This window comes from Molossus molossus, unplaced genomic scaffold (assembly GCF_014108415.1).
Source record: "Molossus molossus isolate mMolMol1 unplaced genomic scaffold, mMolMol1.p scaffold_m16_p_9, whole genome shotgun sequence".
NCBI classification, from domain to species: Eukaryota; Metazoa; Chordata; class Mammalia; order Chiroptera; family Molossidae; genus Molossus; species Molossus molossus.
Genome location: NW_023425403.1, coordinates 23,044,398 through 23,050,397, shown reverse-complemented (window position 1 = coordinate 23,050,397; position 6,000 = coordinate 23,044,398).

Here is a 6,000-nt window from a genome sequence, read left to right as displayed (position 1 = left end):
CCTGTCCCTCCGCACCCCTGCCTGTCCCTCCACACCCCTGTCACGAATCCCAGCTGACAAGCGCCACAGGGAGAGGCAGCAAGACAAAACTGCTGCTTCTGAACCCTGAGGCTGGGAACAGACATTGCCAAGAGCAAGGGCTGGGCAAGGCTGCACCCAAGGGGCCCCCAGAAATCATCCCCTAAAGGGAAGGAAGCCTGAGTGGAGGAGGAGTGGGCCAGGTTACAAGGCGAGATCAGCCCTGTCGTCATGGGTGTCTGTCCTACGATGCGGCAGCAAAGCGAAAAGTCCAGGGAAGAGACCTGTTCACACCCTAATCCCTGGAACCTACAAAGACATGACCTCCTGTGGCAAAAGGGAGTTTGCAGGTGTGGTTACATTACAACCTTGCGATGGAGAGATTACACTGGATTCTCTGGTGGGTCCAAACGGGAATCCTTACAGGAAGGGACACTTTCAAACCGTGGTGAGAGACGCCGTGAGGATGGATCCCGCTGCTAGCTTTGAAGGACCGAGCCACCGACGGAGCCCTGCGGGCGGCCTCTAGAAGCTGGAAAAGACAAGAAAGTGGCTTCTCCCCTGGATCCTTCGGAAGGATCGCAACCCTGCTGACAGGGCTTGATTTTAGCCCAGCGAGTCCCACGCCAGACCTCTGGTCTGCAAAACTGTAAGATAATCAACTTGCACTGGTTGAGCCATTAGGTTGTGCCGGTCTGTTACAACCGCAACGGGAAACGCACACAGGCCCCTCGACTCCCAGGAGACGGTTCCCTGTGAACATCTAGCCACCGGTTAAAAATGCTGGAGCCAATCTCTGAGGCACACACGAGGAGGAAGGGCATTCGACAAGGGGGCAAGGAGCAGCCTGGCAGCAGGACCCACCAGCCACGGTGCTTCGTGTTCTGTGCAGTCTCCAAAACTGGGAATGTTACACAAACGTGGGTTTCCAGGTCCTCATACAAAGGTGGAAGGGACAGTGAGCCAGCCACAGCTGCACGTGACAGTGTCAGTATGGTCTGCCCCAAGCGGACGAGGCGATGCCTCGCTCCATCACCACCACCCAGCACTACCTTTTTCTTACCCTGAACCCGCTTTATTTACGTTCATTTGCTGCAACCCCTGGGGGTAAGTCGCTCTCCTATCACTGTGTTCTCATGTCTCACCCAGAAATTTAAGAAACTTCTCATCCTGAGAAGCCCACAGGAATCCACCTTCCCTCATCTTCTCTCAACTCCCAACCTGCCCCCAGACCTTCTACAGTGTTCTGTTTGTGGTTGGGGGTCACTGGCCTTTGAAATGGACGGGGAAGGTGGCAGGCACAGCTGGTCTCTCAGGAAGGAATCTTGGAGGCAAGTGGAAAGGGGCCCAGCTTTGTCCTCAGGAAGCAGGGAGGGGGACAGTCATCCAAGCAGGCGCTGGCTTCTGATGGTCTGCAGACGAAAAGAAAGGACCCTCTTCCCTAGGCAACTCAGCCTGAGCCAGTGTGCACTCTTGAGAGTTCTGAGATGAACTGGAGTAGGGAATAGTCAGAGGGGACAGGTCTCCCCTCCTGGTCCCTGGAGCGCACTCACAGACTGGGACAGGGCCAGGCTAGTCCACCTTCTCCATCTATAACCTTGAGGTGCCTGAGCCCCTAATCCCAGCAGAGGCCAATGAGAGCCCTGAAGAGGGCAAGGCGAGGGGGGTGACGACAATGTTAACCTGGGGAGGGACACAGAGTGGGCCAAGAACTCCGCGGCCCCACCAGAGGGTGAAATTGTACTGGCAACTCGAGATCCTCCTTCTTGGCTCGGGGGGTGGCACCTTGGCCCCAGGCCAGGGAAGGGGGGACCCCCACTTGAATTAGGAGAAAGAAGAGCTGTATCACAAGACCAGGAGAGGGAGAAAGGAAGTGAGGCGAGGCTGGACACAGCTCACTCCATTTCCCTCTGCAGGCGGTACGGCCCGCTCCCAGCTGCCAGGCAGGACAAGGCGGTGACCCAGCCCAGGTGCGGGCACACAGGTGAATGATCACAACCTTAAAAGCGCCAGAACTGGAAGGAATCCAGGAGAACTTCTCATTCGGTGATTCTCTGATCATGCATCCAGGGGCTCTAGTATCTCCAAATAGCTTTCCATGGGGCCCCTCACAGGGAGGGGGGGACGAGAAACCCCACGGGGACACAAACAGAGCAGTTCTATTTTAGTCTTTTATACATGAAGTTTCTGTCCTTCCATGTTGTTTAATAAAACAGATTCTATCAAAAATAAAAAACAAAAAGGCTTGAAAACCACCAATCTTATCTAATCGTTCACGTGAGAAATGAGAAGACGGAGCCCCGGAGAGGGGAGGAGTGTGGAAGCCACGGAGTAGGTGCACCACCAGGGCTTGGAAATGGGGAGCTGGCTCGGCGCCCGCCAGATTCCATTCCCCACTTCTTCCTGTTATTAATAAAGCTGCCCCGCGCGGCCGCGGACTCAGGCGTGTCCGGCTGCACACACCCCCCCCGCCCCCCTTGCAGATAGATGTGACCGTGTGACTAAGGCCTCACCAATGGACTGGGAACAGAAGTAATGCTCAGATTCTTACAAAGAAAATGCTGTCCTTCCACTTTTTCACACCTCCCCTTGGGGTTGGAACAGAAGATATATAACTGGTAAGCAAGCAACACATCTACTGTATGAACAAGAAACACACATAGGCTGGGCCAAGCGGCGGGAGAAAAGCAGCCAGGCCTCGGATGTCTTCGTCCTGCGGAACCACCTTTGGAAAATACAGGAGAGAGAAACAAACTAGATTGTCTGCGTCTCTGTACATTTATGTCTCTTTACCACCGTAGCTGTAATCATTTATCTGTTGCTAAAGAGTAAATGACCCCAAAGCTCAGTGGCTTCCAAGAACAAACACTTGCTGTCTCGGGAGTTTCTGTGCATCAGGAATTCAGGAGCAGCTCAGCTGTGTGGCTTGGGGTCAGGATCTCGCGCGAGGTTGCAGCTGGGGTCTTGGCAGGGCCTGTGGTCATTTGAGGCTTAAGTTAGGCTAGACTATCCGCTTCCAAGTTCATTCACGTGGCGGCTGCCAGAGACCTGCCTTCCTCACCAGGAGGCATTTCTCCACAGGTGAGTGTTGGCGATGTGGCTGCTGGCTTCTCCGGAGCGGGTGACTGGCCAGGACGGGACGTGCATGTTCATGAACCAGTCTCCGAAGTCAGGCTCTGTCACTCCACTTCCCTGTCCTAGTTGAAGAGCCCACAAGTCCAGCCCAATCTCAGGGGACTGGGAACGAGGTTCCCCCTCTTGAAGGGAGTATCAAAGAATTTGCGGACATATTTTCACACCCACCCAGGATCTCAGCCTGCACCCTGATTGATACTAGAGGCACTGGCTCCTGGTTCATTGCTGCCTCAGAGCCATGATGCTTCATGGTACAGTTTGACGATAATAATAATAAAGACATTTTACTGAAGACTTTTTATGTGCCAGGCACATGCCAAAAATTTCTCACACATTTTGTTCATTGCATGACCCTCAGTGGTAGACTCTCCTGGCCCTATTTTACAGGTGAGAAAACGGAGTTTTAACACAGTTGAGACGATGCCAGATTCCAGAAGCCTTACTCTCAACCACTGCACTCGTGTTGGGGAAAAGAGCATATTTTGTGAGACCAAGTGGGGTTGGATTCTGTCACCAACACTTGACTTACATGATGTTTAGTAAAACAACCTTCTTTGGAATAAGAAATAATATCCTGAGGGTTGTGGTGAGGAATAAACGAAAACGTAGGAAGCGCTGAGCACAGGTGTTGGTGTGCAATGAGGGGTCAATAAAAGATGCTTCTGTCCCATGCTCTGCTTTATTCCTGAATCATCACTCTCACGCAGGAGATGGTTCAGCTCTCACCCAGTGAAATGACTTCATTCCAGAAATTCAAAGACATAGCAAGTCTCTGCAGAATTCCTGGAAACCAGGTTAGCCCGAAACCCAAGACTTCGGCTGCCTTCCAGCTCCCCTGGTGCACAGGAAGAGCGTCAGGCGATGCTTGAGACACTTGGGGAAAACCTCAGGCATCATTCCAGTGCTGACTCAGCCCCTGGGGAGAGAGGAAAAGCGTCCTCCTCAGTCATACCAATGCCTTTTTCTCCTATTGCACTTCCCATGTGGGTCAGGAGCTGGGGAAGAGGGTGGGGGAAATTGCTACTTCACTTCCCTGGAAAACCACAGACAAGAATCTGGGGGCATTTCTGGGTAGATGATGAATATCTTTAGCCAAGAGTTGCATCAAGCCCCTAAAAGCATCCTGATACTGAGACCTTCAAGGTATCTGGACAGAAGACCAGATCTTTAAGAATAAAATGAGTGAAGGGCTTCATTTGCTCAAATATACAATAAACAACCCTAAACCTCTTCAAAGAATTGTGTATTCCTCTCATGAAAACTGTTTCCTTAAGAAATAAAAAACGGAAATGTTGGGACAATTGGTCTGATTTTGAAGTATGACATGTTTACTTGCATTTGATTATCACTTTTTACAACTGACCATGGTTAGCATGCTCTTCCGTAGTGTAGGGCTGGATTTGGATGATTCACGCACTTGACGATTCTGTTATAAGGGAGGCTCGTGAAGGGACCAAATTCAGGAAATCATCATTATTTCCTTCAACATCCTATAACATACCACCTCGTACATGAAAAGCGTTGAAGGAGATGCAGACAGGGAACAGATGAGAATGGTGGGCCACGGAAGAGATGCATCTATAGCTGAACCTTACAAAATATCAGGCACAGAAAGAAAAAGGGCCTCTAAACAAGCCATCTCATGTACCAGGTCAGTCAAGAAAAAATATACTGTGTTCAAGGAACAAAAGCTTCGCAGCTGATGAACAGCGTGTGGGGAAGACAGCGCATCTGGCACCAGGGAATAGGTGGGGCCGGACCGGATCGATTCGAATGCCACACTCTGGAGCTTGACTATCCCGTAAACACCAGGGGCCAATCAAAGTTATGAAGCACGAGTGATAAATTATTAGATTTATGTTATTTTTTAAATTTTTTTTATAAATCTGACACTTATTTTTTTATGAAAAAAATTGATTTTAGAGAGAAAGAAATAAAGAGGGAGAGGGAGCGAGAGACAGAAACATCATTGAGAGAACATTGATTGATCGCCTCCTGCATGCCTCCCACTGGGGATTGGGCCCACACCCTGGGCATGTGCCCTGACCAGGAATTGAACTGGCGACCTCTTGGTGCATGGGTCGATGCTCAATCACTGAGCCACACTGGCCGGGCAATTAATTAATTTATTTTTGCTACAGATGTTTCTCCTTTTTCACCCCAGACACCCTCCTTCCAATCTTGCCATCCCATCGGTATTGTTGTCTATGTCCATTGGTTGTGCATGCATGCCTATAAGTTCTTTGGTTTATCTCTTCCCTTTCCCCTGCCCCCCTTCTCTGAGGTTTGTCATTCTGAACCCTACTTCTATGTCTCTGGGTCTATTTTGTTCATCAGCTTATTTTGTTCATTATATTCCACAAATAAGTGAAATCATGTGGTATTTGTCTTTCTCTGATTGGCTTATTTTGCTTAGCATAATACTCTCCAGGTCCCTCCAGGTCCTCTCAAAGGATAAGAGATCTTTCTTTCTTATAGCTGCACAGTATTCCATGGTGTATATGTACCACAGCTTTTTTATCCACTCTAGATTTATGTTTTAGAATGGTAAATCTGGGGTCAGCAAAGAGGATGAATTTGAGAGTAAGATCAGAGCATTATTTCTCTCAGAAAAACTGTATGAACATTTTCAGGGACAAGAATGTTAAATAAATATTTGTGGGGCCAACCTTTTAACTGTTGAATCTAAATGTCTGAGCTCCAGGCCCGGAAACCTACATATGTAACATCTCTAATATAACAATGATTCTATGGGCCCTAAAATCTAAGACACAGAATCAGAGAGGCCACTAAGAAAGCTTTCCTGATTGTCCAGTTCAAAGATGAAATGAGGTAGTAGCTCTGTAC